Below are 13,670 nucleotides of genomic sequence, written 5' to 3' on the forward strand. Positions count from 1 at the left end.
CACAAGAAGAACAGCTGTAGAAAGCCACCGTACCTTCAGCCTGCCACACATGGACCAGACCTGAACCCAACCTGCAGCCTGGAGCTCACCCAGATGACCTTCAGCCTGAGCAGATCTACCCACCTAAATCCAGACTAAACAGCCAAGCTGAAGGTGACCTGCAGTCTCATTAGCAGGGGAATAAATGCCTGCTATTTTAAACCACTAAGTTTTGGACAGCTTGTTTATAGTATTATTGTTGCAATTACTAACTGATACAGGACCAGATCCTGTGGTAAGTGCAGACTTGGGTTCCAGAAATGAATCAGATACTGTCTCAATTTTCTGGAGCTCACAATTTAGTGGGGGTGAGGATGGCATAACTCAAATAATTTTTCAATTAAATTCTAATATCTAAAATTCATATACAAATCAAAGAGGCAAATACAAATTTTTTCAATACTTCTTTTACGGCCAGCCTTAGAATATACTTGGAAGACAAAGTCAACAAACTAGAAGAGAACTTGCTGAGTGTATACAGCATACAAATGGCAGAGTCTAATTTGTGATCACAAGAGGCATCCAAGCTGGCAAGGTGCCTTTCTTGAATGACACCATCTAACAGCACATTTAATGAGCCTAAAGACAAACAGCTGGTTTAATGAGTAAAGTTAACTTGAATTTTTACCCTTGAGTTGTATGAAAACATAAGTATTAATGATTTGGCCATTTTTATTTTTTTATTTATTTAGTTTTGGTTGTGTTTTTGCTCAACGTATGATGACATTTGTGAAAACATATTATTTTGCAAAATACTTGAAGCAATTTTCAACAAAACATGAGTTTTTGGTGAAGGTTGAATCCACTGGATGAATACATGGCTGTGTGAGCCGGGGTAGACGGGGAGGGAGTGCTTGCATCCAGGCCACTGCATGCGCTCATTCACTGAGAACACCTCACCTCCGTGGGTCTGCTTCCTAATGTTAATGGTGTCTTTCAAAGGTAGCCCAGAGGATGGATTTTATTGAAATATACAAGTAGTGATTTTACTATTTACCCCATAGAGTAAATTGTAATGAAATTAGAATTGATTTGGAAAGCACAGATGCTCTTTGGAAAACCCATAAGAAGATGTATGTCAATGTTTTCAATCTGAGGGTCAAGTTGTTGTATTTGTTATTCCCTTGATGGCTTGAGTGATGTGCTAAGGTAGAAGGCACTTGAGCCTGATTTTACACTGAAGGAAGGAGCCAAAGAAGAGGGAGAGGCTGAGGATGGAGGAGAGGGGGAGCCTGATGGATCAAGGCCCTGAAGAATATGATGGGAGAGTGTTCAAGAGGAGGGACCAGCTTGGAAATGGAAGATTGATCCCCCATAGTTGAGATTGGGGTTGACGATGTGGAAGTCAGTTTGGCGTATCTAGGTTGGGTTGGAGCAGGGCAGAAGGTTGAAGAACTTCAAACCAAAGGCCTCAGAGAAGTAGGAGGCAAAGATCTCCCCTTGTGAGTGAAGGCCATGGGAGCAGGAAGAAAACAATAAAGGAAGTGGTAGCAGAATGAGGCGATTGTCTAGGGACCAGGAGCTGACAGAAGTGCAGGTGGAGGAGTGGGTATCCTGATGAGGCTGCCTGAATTTCTAAGCTCCTGTCTGTTCAGCTGTGTATCTTTGTCTTTCAGGAATGCTTATTCTTCATGATACAGCTTCTACAGTGCCTCCTCCAGGAAGCCTTCCATGATTTCATTCCCATGCACACACACTCTGCCTCCACAGGCTGGGTGGGCTCCCTCTGGGATGCTCTGGAAGCCCCGAGGGTTTCTTTCTGATAGTAGCCTTCCCAAGGTTTGCAGGTCCCCTTAAGCTTTGTGTTCCCAGCCTGTGCAGGACACAGATGTAAGCCAGTCCTGGGCCTTTGATAGTCTGGATGAGGAGGCCAATTCCCCTCCTTCCCTCAGTCAGACCCAGGCTGAATGGCTGATGTAGGGCAAGTCTGCTTTTCCTGCCCGCTGCCCCTCCCCCCACCTCTCTGACCTCTCCCCTGGGGCCCTGTCTACTTTCTCTTCTTTTTGTCTTTTTAAAGATTTTTTTTTTTTGATGTGGATCATTTGTAAAGTCTTTATTGAATTTGTTACAATATTGCTTCTGTTTTACGTTGTTTTTGGTTTTTGTTTGTTTGTTTGTTTGTTTTGGTCATAAGGCATGTGGGATCTTAACTCTCTGACCAGGGATTGAACCCACACCCCTGCATTGGAAGGTGAAGTCTTAACCGCTGGACCATCAGGGAAATCCCTGCTTTCTGTTCTTACTTTGACTCTCCCTTGGCCCTCATATGACGCAAGTTCCAGCATTCCTGCGAGGAGCCCAAGTTCTTGTCCTCAGGAACTCAGTTTTCCCATCTGTAAAAGGAGGATAATAACGCATCCTCTTTAGGGTTGTGGGGAGGTGAAAATGAGGCTCCAAATGAAGCACAGAGCACAGAGCCTGGTGCTGTGAATGGGGGTCCCACTCCCCTCAGCTGCCTCTCATTCCTCTACCCCCTGCTCTCTGGCGACATCACTAATTTGCGTGACTTTTCCCTCTCTGGGCCTCAGTTTTTCCATCTGTAAGTCACCACCCTCAACATATTTATTTGTGCTTCACCAGAGTGTGAACCCCTTGAGGGCAGGGCCTGTGCCTGATTCACCACCCACAGCATCACCAGCACTCATCACAGGGCTGAGCCTATAGATGGGCTCAATCAGTGCTAGTTTCCATGGCTGTTATTACTGTTTCTGTGGTGGTTTCTGTCACTGTAACCTGGAACTATGCCTTTACTTGTGCATGAGGTGGTAGCCCATGATTAAGAAACCCTGCTGTTAACTGGTGGTCCACTCACGTGGGGCCAGAAAGAAAATTCTTTACTTCTGAGTCCAGTCATATCCTGAGGAGCATGTATTATTTATCTGTGAGTCCTCGGGGTCTGGCCAAGCAATGACACAGAGCATACGTCTGACATCCGGCCAGTGGGTCAGTCCCTGAATTAGGGCCTGGGGGCCAGGCCTCCAAATTGCCTGTAATTATACACATCTCTTTAAAAATGTAACCCTAGTTTTACCACAAACAGAGGTTTCAACATTGACGCCATAAACATTTTTTGAGAGTGGGCTCTGAGACGGAGAGTGGAGGTGGAGCAGGGAACGTGCAGAGAAGGCGTGAGACGTGGGGGACTGACATTCGAGTCCTCCTGGGGCTGCTGAGTGGAGACATCAGGCACAGGAAGAAATCTGTCACATAAGGTCAGGGAGTGAATATGATATGAAGAAAACCAATATAGGATAAGGGACAGAGAGAATCCTGGGGCAATATTTTGCATGGATGACCTTCTCTCCAAGGTGACATTCAGGCAGAGACATGAAAGGAGCCATAGGAAGTCAGCAAAGACCTGGGGAAAGAGCCTTCTGGGCAGAACAAATCCTAACAATTGAAAGACGCTGGGATGTTCCAGGACTGATAAGGAGACCAATGAGGCTGGTATAGAGTAAGCAAGGAAAGGAGGGTCAGGAATGACATCAGAGAGGCACCCGGGTCAGGGAGGGCCAGGTAGGCTGCAGTCAAAATGGGGATTTCATTCTAAGTCTGGTGGGAAAGCACTGCAGATTCTGAGCAGGGGACTGCCACAACCTAACTTACATTTCAAAGGATCACTTGACCATGTGGAGTGTAGAGTCAGGTTGGGAACAACAGGGAAACCAGCTGTGAGGCTGGAGAGATGAGGGTGGCTCAGCTCAGGCGGGGGGAGGCCTGTTTCTGTATATATTCTGATTCTGTATATATTCTGAAGTGACAGGATGGCAAGGATATAGGAGATGAGGGGAGAGACATCACGATGGACTCCACAGTGTCTCCTCTGAGGGACCAGGTGAGTGGTGGTACCATTTACTGAGGTGGGATGCTGGGGGAGAGCAGATTTTGGGGGCAGAAATCACAAGTTTGCTTTTGAATATGGTGACTTGGAGATACCTTCTGACATCCAAGTGTAGAGGTCCTGGTAGCAGCTTGATGTCAGTGCAGAGGTTGGGCTGGTGTGTGGCTTTGGGACTCATCACAGAGTATTTAAAGCCTTGGGACTGGCCGAGGTCACCAAGGGAGTGAGTGTGGACAGAGAGGAGGCCCCAGACACAGGGAGTCATTAAAATATATCCAGCTACCTATAAATGGGATTCCATAATACTGACTGACATGAGTTGTAAGATGGCAAGCAGTGTACAGTGATGGGGGTCACGGGAGAAGGAAGATACCCCCAGCAATCCCGGAGGGTTGTCTGAAAGATGGAGTTGGGCTGGGGGCCAAGAGTGGGTAGATCCGGGCAGGGCAGAGTTCTGGGCTCCAAAAAGCAGGGGCTGGGGCTGGGCCAGCCTCTGGCTTAGGGTACTTGAAAAAGCACAGATTAGAGTCTTATGGGCCTTAATTCTCATTTTTGCAGCTACTTCCTAGCTGTGAGGCCCCAGGAAAGATCCCTCATCTTTCCAAACCTCAGTGGCCTGGGCTATGCAACAGGGCGGGTAGCACTGACTTCTCAGGGCCGTTGGCCATGTGGGTGAGAGAATGATACCCAGCACCCTGCCCGGGAACTCCACGAGAACGAGGGCCCTGAGAGAGTGGGTGTCAATGGACGGTGGACACAGGCCTCTTCCGTGTGAGACATGAGCTTGAGTGCCAGGTTTTTAAATCAAGGTCTCACTTTAAGACAAAGAGAAGTCATTTTCAAGGGTTTCATATAGAGAGTCCTTTGACTAAATGTTTTACCACGCCTGCTAGATGATGAATTGGTTCTCTCTGGACTCTAATGGTCTACCCAGTTCAGACTGTCCACACAACAAAATCCTCAGGCTTTTTTTTTTTTTTTTTTTAACTTGGACTTTCATTTTGGGAGTGTTTGAGCCATCCCTTGGAATGAAAATTATACACAGCTTACTATGTAGTTAACACAATCATAATTGGATTTAATGGTTCTAAAGTGCCACATCAGTGACTTTTGAGATGCGTCTTCCATGCTCCCTCACAAGTGAACTGGTAAGAATAATTACCAGGGCAGCTGAGGGCAGAACCCCGTGATGGTCTGCTTTGGATTCTCTTTTGCCTTGTCCTGCCTGATGCTTCTTGTGTGGCCGACTCCACTGGCATGCTTTCCTAATGTAACCTCTGATTGATCTGGTTGGACCCAGTGGGGTACAAAAAGGAAACGAATTTAATATTTTTCCCCAACCACTCCCCTCAACTGGCTCAGTGTTCCCTCCTCATCCGTGGATGACCTCTTGTACAAACCCACCCAGTAGCTTTCCTGTCACTATCAGGTATTAGAAGAGTCTCCTTTTCACGTATTAAACACTCACACCTGATTGAAATCAATCTAAATTTCCCATCAAATTCACGGTGGAGGCTCCTTCCCTCGCTGGAGGCTGCAGTGATTCCTGCAAGGCTGGGCAGGGAGGCGAGATGAAAGGAAGAGAGACACCAGTGCCCTCTGTGTAGCAGCTGTCCAAATGCTGGCTCTTTCTCTGGTTGGAGACATAACGCGTGAATTTCTTCAGAGCTGCCGAGCTCCTCCCTGATGTGGGCCAAGCCTCCCCTGGCTGGCATCTTCCAGCTCCCCTGCGGCTCCTGCTCTGAGAGTCCGTTCCTCATTCCCTCCACACCCCCATCCCTGCCCCGAGGGGCCTCTGGCCTCAATCCTACGCATAGGTGGGTTGGCTGGAGAGGGGTGGTATATGGGTGCTGGTCCAGTTTTGCTATCCCTCAGCAAGCCCTGCAGGGGTGGTCTGGCTTCCTTCTTCTGAATTGGGACACATTGTCTTTAGCTTTGGGTCCTCAGCTATGACTCCCTGGACACCAGGAAAAGTTCCAAGTAACATTGTATTATACTTTAGTTTCTTTGTCGCAAATGCTCAAAGAGTGGTTAAGTGTGTAGGTTCTGGAGTCTGACGTTGGCTAGGTGACCATGGGCAAATCATCTAACTTCTTGGAACCTCAGTTTCCTCATCTGTAAAGCAGGGACAATGGTCTTTAGTCTCCAGGACGTTGTGAAGGTTGAATTGTTCTTTGTCTGTCAGGTGGCACATAGCAAGCCCTCAATAAGTAGAAGCAAATATCTGTGCATTTCTGAGGAGTCCTCACTTCCTCCAACCCAGACTGGGTGTCAGTTCTTCTTGCTAATGCAGAGGTGCCTCCCTCCCGCCATCTGTCTGGCCTGCAGGGCTCTCTTTGATAAAAACAGCATATCTTGAGCATCCTTATCTCATTTACATCTCATAACAAGCCTGCAGGATACATATTACGATCGTTCCCATCTACAGATAACAAAACTGAGGCTCAGAGAGGTTGAGTCCCTTGCACAGGGTCAAATAGCTTGTCAACAGCAGAGCTGGGATTTCATCCCAGGCCTATTCAATTCCAAAGCCTGCATGTGTTCTACCACTCATTTTACCTCCCTAACCTCCTTGCTCTTTATCCTGTCTCTTTGTTCCCTCTGCCAAGAGCTCTCCTTTGCTCTGTGCATATAACAGGGCATCCCTCTGAGGGAGGACACTTCCTGCCTGGAGTGCACCCTGGAAATGGATCCCTCACTGCTCAGTAGAATGACATTTCCTGTGTTGCATGGTAACAGATCCCCATGGCAGCTGCTTAGAGGTAATATTGACAACATCCATTTCCTGTCTACTACTATTGAAGTTATATAAAGTTGCATTTTCATGAAAAGCATCTAGTTGGCATTGACTCAGCATCAACCTTGTGTCCAACACTGGATTAGTCACAAAGGGGAAGGTGTTTTTTGATATTAAGTCTAGAATCTATTTTGACAGATTAGATATGTAGGAATGCCGCCAGCCATGCCAAGATGTATGTGGTAGACCCCCGTGAAGGGGTGGAGGGTGTCAGTACCCCAGGAGCTCAAAGGCAGAGCAGTCTGGTGGCTGGGTGGGTGGGGAGGTGTCAGGTCTGGGAGAGGAAGCCAAAGAAGGCTGCCTGGCACCTCTGGGGCTGGTCTGAGCCTTGAAAGCAGTAGGAGTTGTATGGGTGAGGGGAAGGAGACGTGTTTGGTCTGTTTGTGGCAACTAGCGAGCAGGGGCTCAGACAGGCAGGAACCCAGCATGGGTGCTGGTACAATTCTTCCAAAGGAGCCTCTCTAGCTTCTCTTTTATAACCACGAGCCTCTTTGCTACCCGCTTGGGGGATTTTTATGACCCCATCCATCTGTTTGCAGTCAGCCTCAGGTTTGCTTTGAAATTCAAAAGCTGAAAGGGAAGTGTTGTGTTGGAGCCAGAGCAGCGGGCTGGGCAAGCTGTCTGTGAGGAGGGAGTGGCCTCATGCAGCATAACCACAGCAGGCAAAGCACCTCTTCTGGTTGGCCTGAGTCCCTGGGAGGCATGAGACCAGGAGTGCTTGGAGGGATGCTGGATGATAGTCTCCTGGAGGGACTTCTAACGTGGGTCTGAGCTGGCAACCTGTGTGCCCACCAGCAGGCGGCCCCCGAGAGTGCTAAGGCTAAGCATGGACATTCTGGGGTCCTCCGGCAGGGACTTCGTGCCTGATTGGGATCGGTCGGACTGTGTTTGTTTCTCTATCCTGCTCTGGCAGACGGGCTGGGGCCTGCTGTGAGAGTTGGCTCAGCCCTCCGTGCCTCCTGAATTCCCTGGCCCAGCTGCACCCCCTGCATTTCCTCAGGAGCCTCAGTATCCCAGAGGGACAAGATTTTTTCCATCTTCTCAAATAAAAGACTTCTAGTGACAGTCACTGATTAAATCCAAAATCCACAGCAGGGACTTCCACGGCGTGCTCCAGACCCCTCAGTGCTCCCTCAGTTCTACGTCCCTTAAGACTACCTCCTAGCGCAAATCCTTTGCTGGGCCCCAGATGCCCCCCTGTAGCACGTCTCTCTGTGCCCTCCTTCCTTGTCATTTACACAGCCAGCCACCGGGGGTTCAGATCCACCTCTTGGGGAAAAGTCCTCCTGAGGGGCTCCCTCTTACCGGTCCAGTCCCCCTCCCACACTCCCATTGCTCTCCTCGCCTCCCGCTCCAAACACCCCCTGAGTCTGTTCTCCATGCCACAACCAACCATGTTTGCTGGGTGTGCCTTTGGACCTGTTTAAAGATGGGCTCTGCTGGAATGTGGTTTGAGTCCTTTTAACGTGGAGCCGGGGCTTCTCACCAAGCCCTAAAGAAGTCCAATGCCCCTTTAAAAGCCAGTCGAGCTGCTGGGCTGGGAGCTGCTAAAGGCAGCAGTGAGTTGGTGAACTTTAGCGTTTGATGCAAACCAACTTTTTAGAGGGGGGTGGTTTCAAAGCCCGGGAGCTGAGCTGAGAGGTTGGAGCGTGGAGAAAGATCCTGACGTTCCAGCCTTTCAAAGCTAGAAGGCTCTCTAAAGCTCATCTGCTCTAATTCCTGCCTTCCTCAAATGGGGAAACTGAACCTCAAAAACGGGATGCCATTGGCCTGGTGTTATTTATGAAGTCAGTGGCAAGGCAGGCCTGGAACCCAGTTTGGGTTTGAGTTAAACATAATCTCCCATTTACACCGCTTGGGGTTCCTGAGTGAAGGTTGGGGTGATTGTGAAAATTCAGGGCACCTGCTTCTTTCCTCTTCCAACAATCACGATAACCTTCATTGATGTTGACTTTACATATGAAGCACTTCTGATCTGTTGTCTCAGTTAATCACCATTCCAAGCTATAAAGTAAGTTATCTTTATCCCCATTTCCCAGATGAGGCAAATAAGACTGAGGGTTAAGTCACATGCCCAAGGCAAGATAACCAGTAAGTAGCAGAAGAGTCTTCAGCCCAGGCCTGTTGCTCTTTGCAATTTATCACACTACCTCCTTATCTTTCGAAAGGTGCTAATCTCTTGGCAAATCATTCAGAAAAGGCTAGCGTAGAAAATAGGATAAAAGGTCATTAGCTCCAGATTCTAGGGACTGGTCCAACATCATAGGATTTTTCACTTCTCAGATTTGAAAGACACATGTAGAACAGGGGTTCTCAACCAATGTCCCCTTTTATTACAAGTACTTTATAATGCTCCTTCTATACTGAAATGAAATATCTGGATAATATAACACACCTACACATATGATTTTAAAGTTTAATTGAATGCTCTAACTGTAAGGAAAAAGGAAAATAGTTGATAATAAAATATTATGTAATTTGTTCTGTTAATGTTGGGTGTAAGAACACTAGCAGACGTGATGCAGTAGTCAAAAGCTCTCACCTGTCGACTGGAAAAAAATGCACAACCTAAAAGTTGAGAATTACGTTTTATTCCGCAAACTGAGGACTTAAGCCCGGAGACAACCTCTCAGCTCTGAGGGGCTGTTCTGAAAAGGTAAGTGGGGAGCCAGAATATAATAGGAGTTTTTGCAACAAAAACCAGGTCGTCAGAACATCAAAAGATTACTGTTAATTAAGGAAAAACCAGACATCTCCAGTTAATGAATTTAGCACTTCTCTCTGTATGGGAAGATGCAAGAGTCTGGGCCCATTCCTTTGATATGGCTGGAGAGATTGGCTGGGTGAACTGGGAAGTAGGATTAATAGGGAAGGAGAGGGGAAAGGAGGGATGGAAGGAGGAAGCCATTGTGCTTCCAGATCAACTGTAAGTCCTGAGGACGGCCCCTGCCCTCAGGGTACGGTCACCTGTTGTACTGGTACTCCTCCCACCCACTTCCCCTAAGCTGTAGGCTCTGGGAGAGCAGGGAGGACCAGCTCTCTAGTTGGGAGCTCAATGCACAGCATAGTGTAGACGTTCAATAATTCTTCATTGGGTGGATGAATATTTTTGAACAAATCTACACATGCCCAGTTCTGAGCATAGGGCCTGGCCCCCCTGCGGATTCAAGTTTGTAACGGGGGAAGGTTTTGGAGGCTGAGGTGAACCAGACCCTGGCCCATTGCCCTATATCCAGGTGAGCCACAGTGTGCCGAGGCCAGAAGGGCACATGGGAGCCTGGAAACTGAGGCTCTGCTTCCGCCTTCAATGTGCCAGCAGGACTTGGGCGAGTCTGCCCTTGGTGGTCCCATTATCAGTTCCCAAGCCCAAAGGTCCTCTCCAGCTCCCAAATGGAAGCCTGGCTTCTCCAGGTCACCTGTTCAGAGCCGGAGGTCACAGCCCAAGTAGCACTACCCCCTGGTGGCAGCTGCCAGATGGCAGGAGAGCCTTCAGCAACCAGCACCATCCAAGTCCAATCCCTGCTGAGGTTGGCCTCGGAGGCTCCTGGTTCTGTGCCTTTGGGTCTGGCTCAGATGGGCTGCTCCAGAGAGGGTGGGGAAGGAGAGCTTCGCAGCCAGTCATTAGGGCACTCACAGAGGAAAGTCCCTGGGACCACGAGACTTCATGTGTCATTGTGTCGCCGAGACCTGGCATAGCCTGGGGGTAGGCGGGGCTCAGTAAATAACTTCCTCCTTCATCACCTTCATCATCCTCATTCACCACCACCACAAAGCACTCAGAGCACTTAGGTTCTACGAGCACAGGCACTTTATCTGAAGTCCTCATGGGAACTCTGTGGGGTTGGGGTTTTCTTCTCCCAGTTTGCTGATGGGAACACTGAGACTCAGTGGGAGGAAGCGATCAGGCCCAGGCCATCAGGCTTTTACACCACATCGAGGCACTTTGTTTTAAAGCTGTCCATGGCTTCTGCTGCCCACAGGGCAAAGTCCCAGTGCCTTGCAGGTTGCAGCCCTTCACACCTGACCCCAGGCCCCTGCTGCAACCTTCCCTGCATCCTTCAGGTCCGAAGGCAGTTAGGTCTCCTCAGTTAGGCCCCCGAGGCCACCGATCCCTGTGACAGTGGGCACATCTCCCGCTCCACATCTGAGAGCTTAGGGTCAGGATCCATCTCGGGGTGAAAATAAACTCCCGAAGGCCAGACTTGCCCCTCCACCGACCTCCGCCTTCCTGCCCTAATCCAGGGCACAGGCACCCTTAAGGCTCCTCCACAGGACAGCCAGGGTGATTTGCAACATCACAGATCCACCAAATACCATAATGCCAGGGGAAGAGAGAACTTAGGTGACGTGCTCAGGGCCACACAGCTAACCTCAGTGGCTCCCATTGCCTTCCTGATAAAGAACCAACTTCTAAATGTGTGCAGCGAAGTGGTCCAGGCCTGCCCCTGCTCACCACTTGGGCAGGCAATCGCCATTGGCTGTGCCTGGAACCCTCCCTCCGGGGCTGAAATGCTTGCTTCCCCCTGCGGGGGCTGCTTCCCAATCCTCCACCTGGCTGCTGGTCTCTGCTGTCTGCAGGGGCAGAAATAACCTCTAACGTGTGTCGGGCCTTGGTTTCCAATGCATTTTTTTAAAAAATTTTATTTGTTTATTTATTTTTGGCTGCGTTGGATCTTCATTGCTGCACGCAGGCTTTCTCTAGTTGCGGCAAGCGGGGGCTACTCTTTGTTGTGGTGTGCGGGCTTCTCACTGCGGTGGCCTCTCTTGTTGCAGAGCACGGTCTCCAGGCACGCAGGCTTCAGTAGTTGTGGTTCGCGGGCTCTAGAGCGCAGGCTCAGGAGCCGTGGCTCACAAGCTTAGTTGCTCTGCGGCATGTGGGATCCTCCTGGACCAGGGCTCGAACCCGCGTCCCCTGCATTGGCAGGTGGATTCTTAACCACTGCACCACCAGGGAAGCCCTCCAATGCATTTTTATATCCACTATCTCATTACAACCTTATTGCAACCTGTGCCAGGACTATTTTTATTATCCCCATTATAGCGATGAGGCAGTTGAGGCTGAGAGAGGGACGGGACTACTCGGGGGCAAAGCCAGGGCCAGGCCCCAGGACCCCTGACGACCAGCCCATGACTTGGGCTGAGCCTGGAGAACCTTTGTTGGAGGATAAAGGGTAAGGGACTGCTCTACTGAATAAGGGGAACCAAGTAGGCAATTCGTGTTTTCAATTTCCCTGGGAGGGGGAGACTGTTTGCTCCCAGGCGTGCTCCTAGAGGCCCGTCCGTCATGGCTCCTCGTCCCAGGCAGCAGCCTGTGCTGGGAACCCACTCTGGGGCCATCTTATTCTGGCCGAGACCCTGCTGAGTTCTGACTCCAGGTGGTCCCGTCCCTCCCCCTGGGCCCTCTCTCATCTGTGTGTTTCTTTCTCTCCACTCAAGCCTCTTCTGACTACTCTTTCATTCTCCTCTTCATCTCTCCCCAGCACGGTCTGTCTCTCCCTTGATCCCTCACTCCTTCTGGATCCTGACTCCATCTTTCTGTACTGTTTTCTTTCTTGTTCACCTATCTCCTCCTGCATTCCTCGGCCCTATCCCCGTTACCATCCTGCTCAGCTCCCTTTCCATGCTTCCCGAGTCTCAGGGAAGAGGAGGTGGGTGGGAACCAGGGAGGGATCGTCTGGGAAGCCTGTGAGTCTCCAGTCTTTGTCTGGGGACTTGTGTCTTCAGGTTGGAAATTTTCTTTTTTTGTGGCTGATCAGGGAGGAAGAAATGGAAAATACAAAGAGAGAAAGCACAGGAACTGTTTTGCAAGCCCAGAACTGACATAAAACAGGGTTTTATGAATATTTTCTGAAAATAATTTCTTTTTATGATGCTGTGTAACAGGGGCTGGCCCGCTTGCCTGGCTTCCTGGCTGCAGCGAGCTGCAGTTGGAGGCCCCCAACTCTCTCGCCCCTCCCAGGCCCATCCAGCCAGGAATCATCCAGGCCAGGGTGTTTCCTCCACTGCGGCAGCCCTGGAAGGTAATGATGAGGTGGAGGTGGGGGACATGCGGGCGGGGGAGGTCCTGGACGACTCAGGGAGCCCTGGAGCTCCCCAAACTCTCAGCTCGTGGGCGTCCAAGGCTGGCAGGTCTAAGCTTGTGATTTCTGTCCACTTATAACCCAGACATGGCCAGGACATTCTGGCTCCAACACCCCTTGTTAAGATGGTCCTGGACACCAGCTCTGTGGCTGGAGTCCAAGCCCTCCTAGAGTCGGTGGATTCCCTGGGGCTCACACTCAGGTGGTCTTCTGGGCCTCCAGCTCCCTGTCGTTGACCTTGCCACCTCTGCTTCACCCCCTGTAATCTTGGCAGTGAAAATCAGCCCCTTCCATGGTCCCCCACCCCCATCCCAAATCTTCACAAGCAATGGAGAATGTACTGGAAATCAGCAGAGCAGACGGAGTTAGGGTTCTCACTGCAGCCAGGAAATGACTATTATCTGCAGGTTTTCTCCCCACCCAGGAGGCGCAGTTCCCACCTCCCTTAGTTTCTCTATCTTCCCAGCTCCTCCCTTCCCTTCCTTCCTTCTCTTGATTCCTTCTTTCTCTTGCCCTCCCTTTCAGAAGCAAAATGACAAAATTCCTCCCCCTGGTCATAAAGACGATCTTCCCTCCACCTCCTTTGAGGTGGGAGAAGGTGGTGATTTTCCTTCCTACCTCAGGCGCCCATGAGGCAGCCCTCCAAACGAAGATGGAGGTTGCTGTTTCTCAAAGGAATTTTAGTGACTACAATTGACTCCACTTCCTTTCATGCAGAGAAGGAAACAGGTCCGGAGAGGGGCAGAGCTTGCCAGAGGCCACAGAGCCGGCAGGGGTCACAGGCCACAGCAGGGATCTTCACACTATTGATGTCAACCCTAAAGACCATCACGGTGGGGTGGGGAGCAGGAGGCTTCTTCTCTGGAGCCTCTTCCAGAGCTGGTGGGTGGGACAGAGGTCTGGGCCGGCTCCG

Source organism: Balaenoptera acutorostrata, chromosome 1 (genome assembly GCF_949987535.1).
Source record: "Balaenoptera acutorostrata chromosome 1, mBalAcu1.1, whole genome shotgun sequence".
In the NCBI taxonomy this organism is placed as follows: Eukaryota; Metazoa; Chordata; class Mammalia; order Artiodactyla; family Balaenopteridae; genus Balaenoptera; species Balaenoptera acutorostrata.